This window comes from Rhipicephalus sanguineus, chromosome 2 (assembly GCF_013339695.2).
Source record: "Rhipicephalus sanguineus isolate Rsan-2018 chromosome 2, BIME_Rsan_1.4, whole genome shotgun sequence".
Classification (NCBI taxonomy): domain Eukaryota; kingdom Metazoa; phylum Arthropoda; class Arachnida; order Ixodida; family Ixodidae; genus Rhipicephalus; species Rhipicephalus sanguineus.
The window spans coordinates 71,567,675-71,579,747 of NC_051177.1; positions in this window are offsets into that span (position 1 = coordinate 71,567,675).

The following is a 12,073-nucleotide window of genomic DNA, read 5'->3' on the forward strand; positions in this document are numbered from 1 at the left end:
TAAAAACAAAGTGAACGCGCAGCTCGTGCACGAGGTCACGCTCACGTCGGCTTTTCGTTCAATGTCGCATTTGCGTGAGATATATAAGGCTTTCACCTTAATGAAATTAATAGTATAACCTGCTCAAAACCTACGGGCGGGTTTCAAGTATTACGAAAAAGGAAAAGAAAAAAAATCACAGCATATCCACGGAGTGAATGATGATGAGTGGGCGAAGCCGGAGGTTCATCGGTAAACCGTGAATCTTCCGTGAATTCTGCCCAGTACATCATCACCGACGTGAGATCGGGCGCGTTTATACTAAAGGTTCGATGAGTTATGACGACTTGCAGCTCACTTTAATTTTACATGTACGCTATGAATTTTCATTGTTTAGAAAACCATTGCTTTAGAAAACATCTGGCGTCTTTCGTTAAGCAGCTGGCGTCTTTTCGTTTTGCTTTAGAAACATCTGACGTTCTTTCGTTTTGCTTTTACAAAACATCTGGCGTCTTTCGTTGGTTTATTTCATTAATCAACGGCGTTTTGAACAAAATTTTTATTGTTTAATCACGCACAGGAGAAATCTCACCAGGCACTACCTGGTGAGATTGGAGGTAAACAATGGCTGCTAATGGGAATGAGAGACAGAAGAAGTCGGCTTTTAGCTAACACTTACACTTCTACTTCTACTAACGTTTCCTACTGGAACATGCCAATGGCTGCTAATGGGGAATGAGAGACAGAAGAATTCGGCTTTTAGTTAACGCGCACGCTGCGAATTTTTTATTGTTCAACAACGCACAGGAAAAATCTCCCACCGGCACCACCTTGGAGGTCAAAGCGTAAGACTGGTTACGCACTACGACTACTACGACTACGACTACGACTACGAGGGACGAACGGGTGCCGCGTTAAGGAGCTTCGCCCCTAAAAAATAAGAGCACATTATTTTGCCGCTGTTAGGAACACGTGGCAAGACGCACATAATGCCGCAAATGGCAGTGCGGGCAGCAAAGTCGTCGTACGCCGTGCAAACGAAGCTATTGGCCTCGAGATTAGAGTGCATTGATGCCCGCGTGCACTCTAATCGAGATAGAACAGAGTAGGCACCGAACGGCGAATGAATAAAAAACCCCGAATTGTGGATGCCGGTGGCCCATCGCCGCTCCAGCAGCAGCGCGTGTTGTGTTTGTTGTTCGATAATTCACTGTGTGTGGACGGCGACGATTTAGTCGACGTTGAGCAAGCTCATTTTTTTTAGAGCGAGGGTGTATACCTCTCGTTGGTCGGAAAATCAGCCCCTAAACCACCAACAGACGCTCGCGCTCGCGTTCCCGTCTGCTAGCAGATGCGCGCGCTCCTTGCGTTTTCGCCTAGGACGCTGAGGAAGCGCATTCGGAGAGGTGGACAGACGAGCCGACGAACGCGTTCGCTGTAGACTCGTGCACAATTGCAACGCCGCAACTAAATTTCGACCTCTGGGTGGTGTATAGGGCCCTTTAACAATTGAAGGCAAACGGCACATCTTTCTTTGCAATCAGGCATACACCGTAGAGCTCAGTATCCGTTCCAATAATGAAAACCACGAAACAAGCATCAAAACCGCATGATAGTTGATAAAGTGCCTGTGAACAATGGTAACACACTCTCACGCGTTCCCGGTAAAGATTAGGTTGGAGCTGCTTTGCACTTCACACGAGGGCTTCGAATGACGTCAAACGGCAATTCCTTCTCCCCGCGTGCGTTTCCCGCTGTCATATATAAAGAAGACCCGTCTAGTAAATCATACACTTCATTCTAAGACTGACAGGGTAGACCACGGAATTTAAAGGTACCAGAAGAACAGCGCGAGTATAATGCTCGACGAAAGGAACAAATTAATCTTGCTGAAAATGGTCGCGGAACCAATCACGGTCTACCACAGCGACCACAAAGCGATTATCACTACCATTACTCAAAAGTAATATTAAAACATACCCCCCCCCCCCCATTTCTGGCTCATGTTGGGCACTGTGTCACGTGTATTGTCGACGGTGACAAAGTTGCTGCGGTGGGCCACATCAATGAATCCAGTGCCGCCGCTTTTACCTGCTGCTCTGACGGTCGCGATCACGTTGTCGCATTCGTGCTCCAGTCGTCAAGGCTGTGAAAAAATTCGCAAGAGATCTACCTCGACTTGACTGACCAGACAAAAATAGCAGAATTGAACTGCTCATGCAGGGCACTCATAAAATCTCGAGCTGTTCGGATAAGGTTGGTCGCGGCGCGTATCGCACCTTGCGACGCAGCGTCAGCTAATCAAATATAGGCTGCGGGAACGTACTATGGCGTTATATCTGGTCTCAATCATTTCTGGAAGATTCATTAAAACGACTCAGAAAACAAATATATCAACATGAGCAGCGGCAATAAACTCGCCCGCTCATTTTCATTCATCGCTTACATGGTCCCTCCGTTTCTGGATCGCGAATAGACAATTATTTACTCTGTAAAAGATCATGCACGAGCTCGACGAGTTTTGGTGCTCATATTTATACCTCGAAACACTGAGAACGCTTCTCGTAGCTGAGTAAGAGCGACGGAAAACAAGGAAACCACAATAAGGATCGGTGAAGCTCGTTTAAAAGGACTTGCAGCTAGCACGAACAAACCTTCCATTCACTGCGAAGGTGGCGCATGAAGAATGTAGGACGAACTGCATGATTGGAGACTCGACAGTTACTTGCAGAAGTACACAAAAGTCTAAGCAAATCAAGACTGGCAGCCCTGGCCAAGCTGCCACGATCTTCGCGGACTCCAGCGGTGTTCACGCACGTAGTGCGCAGCAACTACACATACAACGAACAATAATGCGCTGATTACAGCCTAAGACACAATTATTGGGGTTCGACGTCCCAAACCCAGGTTGATTATGAGGGACGCCGTAGTGGAGGGCTCCGGAAATTTTGACCCCCTGTGGCTCGTTAACGTGCACCTAAATCTAAGTACGCGGGCCTCAAGCCTTTTCGCCTCCGTCAAAAATGCGGCCGCCCAGGCCGGGATTCGATCCTGTGACCTTCGGGTCAGCAGTCGAGCACCATCACCACTAGACCACCGTGGCGGGTCAGCCTAAAACTGAGCAACGTGTTATCGTATTTGAGTGAGCATCAACACTTTTCGTCAGCTAACGCTTCAACCCACCATATGGTCGAATTAAGTGCTCGTTACGCACCATCGTAAGGCGCCTCGCGGTAACGACACCTGACAAGCCATTCTCGGCGATGTTCCGCGCCGCCGGGATAGCAATGAAAGCTTATCTCTGGCTCTGTGCGTTATGTGCGGCACTTCGGAACCGAACGAAACCTCCTCCTTGGAAGATGAAACGTTTTCGACAGCTACGGAGCTCAGAAGGATGATATAGAAACAGCAGCCCCGTACACTTCCACACACCGCACGGGCGACGTATCCACACTAACGTAGCGACGGTGCTGTCAGGTCGATCTCCTGGCCAATACCTAACAAAATTTAATATCTGTACGTTTTACTGGGGCAGCGCCTCTGGAGCTATGGTGGCTTACTGGGGCTGTTAAAGGTAGTTCCGCAGCCCATTTCGGCGAAGGCAGGCATGCGAGAGCGGTGGTCGATTTCAACTTTACGTGCAACGCAACGTGTGTCGGAGCAACGAATTCACCATGCCATGTAATGATAAATTATTATAAAATAAAAGTTATCGTAGGCACACGTGATTTGAATGGATAAAAACTTACTCTCTCCATTTTCTAAGCCATTCATCCATATTTTTTGCTTTTCTTGACGTGCTGGACCGGCTACACGTTGAAGGTCATATCGGTGGATGTGAACGATACGCGGCCATCGAGAGTCCGTGCTTCAGTCTATGTATCGTGGTAGTTCTTAGCTGGTGCAATGGGCATTGCGCAGAGATGATGGCAAGGGCCAGAGGAGCCCTGGAATAGGGGCCGCAACCGTTTGCAACGTCCGGCCTTATGCAAAAATAGTTTTGTTCACTGCGGGAGAGAAAACCGTGGAAGAATTAGCACCAAGAGACATATTACCAAGTAAATCCTCCTTGCATGTTACACGCTAACGGGATAAACGAAAAATAGTATTCAACGCCGAAACTTGAGGTAGTTGTGATAACTGAAATTCGCTTAAGCGCAAAGCAACACTGACGCAAGGAAGAGGCACATATGGAGGACGGGCGCTAGACATCAACTGAAGCCTTACTGACAAAAACAACGGCAACTCACATGCATCCGCGGAAGCCTACAAAAAGAAGGAGCCATGGTAGGTGTACTCACACATTTATCGCATCAAAAACTATTAAAGTGAGCCTCAAAGATTTCCACAGCTTGCTACGTGGCAAAGCTGCGCAGGATACGGGCGCCTTGAAAGTCAGGCATGCATATACGAACACCACCGGCAGCGACCTGACAAATGCCCCGCCCCCTCCCCCCGCCAATGACTTAACAGCTGCGCGATGTTATCTGAATATTTCATTGAGGGAGCGGCCGGTTTCGCCGACTTAGCACTTTCCACACGTGAGTGAGATGCAGTCGTGTGAATGGGACTGCTAAAGCCGGTCGAAAAATAAAGCACACTACACGTTTCGTGGAGTGCAAAGTAGGTTACTCCGTCTTTTACAGCTGTATACGAATCAGAGAACGAACACGGCATATTACTATGGAGAAAGCCTTAGATGCCTCATCAAACGCGAAAATTTACCGTCGGCGTCAACACGAGCAATGCAAAAAAAATCATCAAGTGATGACGTCATCATGACTTCACAGATCGCCGTAATGAGTGACGTCACCATGGCGTCACTATGACGTCACATGACGACGTCATTACATGACATCGTCGCTTGGTCGAAGGTGGGCCCATCACGGAGGCAGTGCAAAACCAGATGAGGTGCAGAAGGCTTGCAATGCCTCCGATCCTGGAGGCAGCGCAAAACCACGTTAAGTGCGGAAAGCTTTCGGAGGGGGCGGGGAAGGATCAATACATCGACTGAGAAGAAAAAGAAGAAGACGGCTTTCGCCTTCGACTCGTCATAGGCGAATGCATAAGGGACCCAACGAGTTTTTCTCATATGAAGTCGCTAACCTCCCCACCAACATTCAATACTACCCTATAGACACGACAAGTATTGCCTCACAGACGTACTAACTACGGTTTTCAAACTCTAAGCTATACCTTGCCTCCTCTGCTAAACAAGTTTGGCTTATCTCACACGTCTATCCATGATCTTTCTTATAATTCTATTCGAAGCTTATTCCTTTAAGTGTGCATTTCCCCACCACTATACGTGTGTGTGTGTGTGTGTGTGTGTGTGTGTGTGTGTGTGTGTGTGTGTGTGTGTGTGTGTGTGTGTGTGTGTGTGTGTGGTGTGTGTGTGTGTGTGTGTGTGTGTTCAACTTGTACTGAGTGTACCCTGAGTTTGCACTGTATTTTTGCATTGCTCATTTTATGGTGCACAGCGTGTTTTTGTAGTTTTTTTTTTCCTGAGCTTTTCATGCAACATCATTAGTACGTGTTCTTTTTATTCTGTGCATACAGCAGTACCGATATACACAAGCCCCAGTCGAGCGGTTTTCTTTCTCTTCTCCTCAGCCATGTATTTGTGTATGCATGTCCGGAATAAATACTCATACTCAAGTGAGGTGTATTGGTGGTCACCTATGATTGTCATTCACCGTTCCTTGCAACCATCAATATTAACGGCACCATGGAGACGCTGTGTCAGCGGATATGTACTTCTTGTGCCGACAAACATTCTCGATTTCTCCCAGATATGCAAAGATGTTTCTGATGTTTCTGCTCCTTTAATTATTTTTTTTACTGTTGTGTTCAATCGTGTTGTTGGGAGATGTAATACATCTCATAACAATCGTGACTTCTTGCGTACAGTTTTGCATCCGATGTCGATGACAACGGCCGTTGACGCGACTCATTCCCGCACGAAGATGCATTATTCATGAGACCAGGGCGCTCGCAGTCCAATGCAAGGCAAGGTCCGGCCATCCGGCCGACCGTTGAATGCACCTGCATTCCGCGCGAGCATTGCCGCAGGCACGACAGCGTTCGTACTGTTCGATGTGACTGTGGAAAGAAGCGGCCAGGCCTTCAAAGCAGAAGAGGCAGCGCACAAATGCGATCGCGGTGTCAAAAATGCCTACCCGCCATGGTGGTCTAGTGGTTATGGTGCTCGATTACTGACCCGAAGGTCGCGATATCTATTCCCGGCCGCGACGGCCGCAACCTTAGAGGTGGTCAACATTTCCGGAGCCCTCCACTACGGTTTCTCTCATGATCATATGGTGGGTTTTGGGACGGAAGACCCCAACAATTATTATATTCTTCAACGATGTTTAAAAAAAAACATACAAAAGCTCACGTGAAAAATAAGCACGTATTGGAGATATTGAGATCCATACAATCGTATACGCTCGTAGATAGTGCGACGATAGTTAATTGATAACCACCAAGGAATTGATAACCAAGGAATTGATAACCACTAAAACAAACTCTCCAAATCAAGGACTAGTAAAGTCGTCCTGTCGCCAAATCTTCAGCGCCAAGTTTCGAGTTCGACGTGCTAAAATGAGCAACCCGTGACTTTTCTCTCAGAAACGGTGGCAATTACGAAACAATGCACCGCGCTGCGCTGTCCTATCATCACTACACTTCCGTGTGGTCAATATAAAAAAAAAAACAATAATAAAGGAATGAAAAAAACATTCGCGAGAAACTTGAGGTCTCGGTAGGCCTGTTACTCCGCTTAATTCCTGTTCCGTCTAGCGCGAGACATCCACCGTTAAATTCTCCGTGGACAGGTTCGCTCAGCACATGAGGTTGCGCGCACACATGCACATTATGTCCTCGTAGGCAACAGCGACCGCCATTACGTGCTTAGGCATCGTCAGGAGTGTATCCCAGCCGGTAGGAGTACTGAGAAGGTGTGCGTGTGTGTGAGGGGGGGGGGGGGTCGTGCTACAGCGATACGCCCCGAGTCCCGAGGGGGGCGCGGCTCAGGGGACACGCCTTCTTCGCGCGCCTTGCGCTGTCGACGACGAACGCTGGCGGCGGCAGCCGGTGCGCAGATTCCGATGCGGACACCACGGCGCGGTCAGGGTGAGTGAAACCGCGAAAAGAATGCCGTGGGAGAGGGCAAGGACGCGGGAACACTTCTTCAGGCACAGCGGTGTCGAGAAGAAAGGAGAAAAAAAAGAAAGATAAAATGCGAGCTTTCTTTAGATCTGCGCTGTAGAAGGCGAGAACGAATTAGGAACAGCCCTTCTCGCTCTCCGGTGTTTATATCCTGCCATCCGCATCTACATAATTGCCTTGCTGCAGCATGCAGTGGAGTTTGTCGTCTACTCGAAAGAAAATAAGTAACTGCAGCTACGCCTTTAGCTGGCACGTCCCCTTATCTATTCATGTATAGAAGCAGCAGCGAGAGAAGAGAAATTCAGATTGGTCAACCAGCTACACGTCCTGTATTGCTACCCTGCTTGAAGAAAATAACGTTAAGGAATGTCAGTAAATAAATAAATAAATAAATAAATAAATATGGAAACTACAGCGGCTCTCAAAAGTCTGCTTGCCTTTGCTTGCGACGCGCTGACGCCATAACCCCAAGTTAATGCATCCTTAGGGCGAGAACTGCAGCCATAGTCTAGCTGTCCTTACTTGGTGGCGGCAATTCAGGACATCACAAGGTTTCACGCAACAGGATCACAGAAATTACAGCCGCATACAGGTGTATGTCAACCTCTGTTTACGACATGCTGACGATATAACCCCAAATTAATGCATCCTTAGGACGAGAATTGCAGCCACATTCCCGCTATGCTTGCCGCTGTCCTTGCTCGGGACATGCTTACGCTTGTACGCAACAGGATGTGCCTGAACAAAATAGGCCATGTAAAAAAAGGGCAATTTTCCACCTCCTGATTTCAATACCGTGGTGAGCGCCGCAAAGGACAATCTTCCTTCGTGAATATGAATCGATACCTACAGCCAACCTTATTGATGCATTTAAGAAGAGAACTTCAGCGCTAATGAAGACGGACCACAAAGACTAGAAAGACAAGATGCAACCTAAATTGCATCGCCCGGTAACAACGCACAACAAGTTCGGCAATTAGTACGTTAATGCGAAATTCCAGTCAAGCGCGAGCAAAGCGTCCGCGCGGAAACCTCCATCGCACTTTCACATTTTCTAGCGGATGAGAAGAAACAGCCCTGATAAACGTTATACTCATTTTCAATGGTTCATTAGGTCCAGAGTTTGCCTCCATTGGGGAGTTTCAATACCGCACGGACTGACACTTCTCCCTCGTAAATGATACGCTTTCAGTACGTACGCCACGGCCACCTTTGATATCCACACGCCTGTCAAAGAAAGGCAGTACACATCGCTCATAAAAACAAGATAACGCATAGAAGCCAACAAAACGAGATACTGTCCGCCCAGCGATCGCATTTGCTGATCCTCAGAACCGTAACGTACACCCGTTCTGAATCGAACGCTCCAACCGAGTTAGCGACAGCGTCATTGCGCCATCTAGCGGGTGTGTATGTACACAAGCAATTAAGGACTGTGAGTAAACGAGTAAAAAAAAAAGTCTTACCTTAACAGGCGGAATAATGTGTACCTAATGGCACCTTTTTATGGCTGTCTAAAAAGGCACAGAAGCTATGCGTGAGGAAGACAGCCCGAAAGAAATGCGTACATACGCGAAAAAAAGTGAAATCGAACACGCCGTTACTTCGCGTAGTTGATTATGTGCATATTGCTCATTGCAAACGTCGACAGGAGAGGCGCTTCTTCCACAAGCGCGTAGGTAGTGCTGGAAAGCCAGCATTCGGTAACTCGGTAGAAGGCGAGAGCATTCAGTGAAGCGACCTGAAACAAAATAAGAAGAAAGAAAGAAGGAAAAAAAGAAGCAGCGGAGATGACACTCAAGGAACGAAAATGCCAGCATGAACTGCGCATGAAACCGTCCCAGATGGAAAGCAGGACGTAAATTTATGTGGAGTGCTCAATTCAAGAGGGGGCGGTCAGTGTAGGATCGAACGTGTGCCATAGTACAGGAAGGCAAGATGACGACACTATACGGACCTGCCTTGCGCGTTCTGTTTGAAACGCATCGCTAGGTCTCCCGATAATTACGTCCATTGATGGGTTAGCGGCGGCGGTTTGCGGTCGTCTCAATGCAGGAGCTCAGACAAAAAAGATAAAAAAAAAGAAGGGAAAAAGAGAGGGCTGATGAACCAAGATAAAAAATAAACTACAAGAACGGCTGAAAGGAGTTCTTCATTTCTTTGAGGGGACGTCGTTAGCTGCGCTTGGCTGCCAACCCGTCTCGTGCATGTTCTCAGTGCAAATTTAAGAAGTGAACGGTTACAGCTACGCTTGCCGGAGAAGACTGCAGTTATGCGTTGCAAACATTAATGTAAGTCTTTATCTCTTTTACATAGAGAAGCGTGTGAAGCCACTCGAAGCGTCGATGCACGAACATTCGAGCCATTTGCGGGGACGTGTGTGTTTACGCGTCGACCCCAGGTGAACAAGTAACGATATGCGTTAATTTTTTTCTTTTTTTTTTTCGCTAGTGATCTGAAGTACGCGCTTGTACGGGCCACGGCAATCGAGCGTGGTTCAAAGGTTCGGGCGGCCAGAACGACCAGAACGGAGGGCGTCCGCTTTACCATCTTACTCGCCGATGGATCGTTTCGTTATCATCAAGAGTTCACGCTCGGTTTACCGCGCACCTAGATGCTTACAGTACGCAAAGCGATGCCCCCACATGGCCCTTAAGGGACGGGATATACACATTCAGTTTTTCCTTACTTCCAACTGAAAGCATTTTTAAGAAGTACAACAAAAAATTATTATACTCCGGCCGATTAAGTCACGACGTCAGAGTTACAAACTGTTGATTCGTATTACTGTTAATACCGGTTTAATATAAAGTGCGGTCAAGCTCCCAGTGACTGTCATGTGATAAATAAACCTCAATAAACTCTTCTGTAAAGCGTAAATGCTTAATGCGTGTCAACATTTATGACGTGTGAACCTTCCTGTTGTATGGACAATGATATTGTAGTACTGGGATTAGGTATATATGTAAATGTCTATTCGTGGGTCGATTTTGTAGCACTGTGATTAGTTTTGTGAATGTTCATTCATATGTGAATTTCGTACTATTTCGTGATTACCGACAACGTCACAATGAAAACGATTAAGTGAGCGAAAAAGAGTACCCGGAACCACACCTAAGTACCAACGTCTCCTTAAACACATTTTAAAAGCAGAGGGAGAAGTTCAGGTGAAACTGAGGGTATGATGTAATGAGAAATAATTGAACAGGGGCTGTCGCTGAGTCCAACGTTATGAAAAAAAGATATGTCAACCTGACGAAGTCCTCTAGTCGAAACGTTAGCTCCAGCGACCTTACCTGCTCCGCGTTTTCTTGTCATTTCATACATTACCCTCGCAGTTTATTCCTTTCTTGTAGCCCCGATGGTTTCTTTAAATGGCGGGAGGTCGCAATGCACCGAACATTTACTTGAGTTTACAGCCGCGTACGAGGTCCCAGGAAGGGTACCCTTACCCTTGTTCAGTCTTAACTTTGAGATGGCGCCGTGAGGTCCATGTGAAGAGTTGCAGCATGAAATAGGCGAATACAAACTTGAGGAAAACATTGCTTGTCCTCGACCAAGGACAGGCGGACAAGTCAAGTAGAAGGCTGAGGGCAAGAAGACCAAGTTTGGAGGGAAGTTGAGGACAGTGTCGCCGTAAGTGGCAATGCTGTACAACGGACAATGACGTACCCGGACGGAGTGGCTGTAAAAACACCGGGTGATAGCTTTCTTTAGCGTTTCTTGTTTCAGTTCTTTTCCCTTATGTGGCACGGGTTCACTCGAAATACATTGGTACGTATATTATATAATTGTATCAGCCATGGCGTCATCACGGTGTACCGCATTTGTAGACCGTAGCAGGTGAAAAAGAAGCACTTTATAGCATAGATTTCATTCCTGCATATAAATATCTAAAGTTGCTCAGTCTTTCTTTAAAAAAGTTTAAGTATAGCCATGTTCTTTTGTAGGCACCGTGCCTGCACCGTTTCAAGTACTGCGCACTGGAAAAGAAAAAAAGTTTTAGAAAGCATGCGAGTAGTTTGTTCAACAGTACAAACTAAACGGTATCGTTAAACGAACGCGTTTTGTTGACACGTGCAAATCTTTAAAAAAAATTGCACTGGCTTAGCTCCGCTATGCCAGGATATACGTAGCGTTAGCTAAGGTTTAGTTGATTATTCTTAACTTTCCTGGTTGTAAAGCTTCTCCGCTTTTCTGCGCCGCTTAGCAGCATTTGTGCTCTCCTTCTCCATGGCTATACCACACTGTCAAACGCCAACCAGCCGGTCTGACAAATGGCTAACCTCCCTGTCTTTCCGTTTTTCTTTTCCTCCTCCTCCTCCTCCCCTCTGTATGTATACTCCCCCTGATACGTCTGCGCATGCGTGCAAAATGAGATACGCTGTCAAGCGGCTACGGCGCAGTGTCAGAAGGCCACTGCGCAACGGAGGCACACAGCTGGGCGCGCGCCGGCGCCAGTGCGTCTGCCGCGGCTATGACGTCACTCCTCTGGAATGCGAGACCGGCTAGGCGCGCGCGGCGGCGGCTTCGGTGCGCCAGCTGTGCGCCGTGTGACGTCACTGCTCCTCGCGCATGCGCAGCACGGCTCTCGATCTGCCACGCGAAACTGCTCCACCTCGGGCAGTGTAGCTAATGCTACAAAAGAAAATACTTATCGAATGAAATTCCGTGGGCTTCACAATTCTGATGTGCGATCGAAAAACAATTTCGTGCACTTCGCAACGTTTCCTTTCTGTACGCTCTGATAAAAATAAACGTAATTTGTACCGCATAGGAGAAGCCACTTTCAATATAACATGCTGCTCCTGTCAGAGTAAACGAATAGAAACTCGGGGGAATCACCAGAACCTCGTGATTCTTCATTCTACAAACCACTTAATATGCGTTGTACTGGATTTGAGCTGGAAGACAGGACAACGCA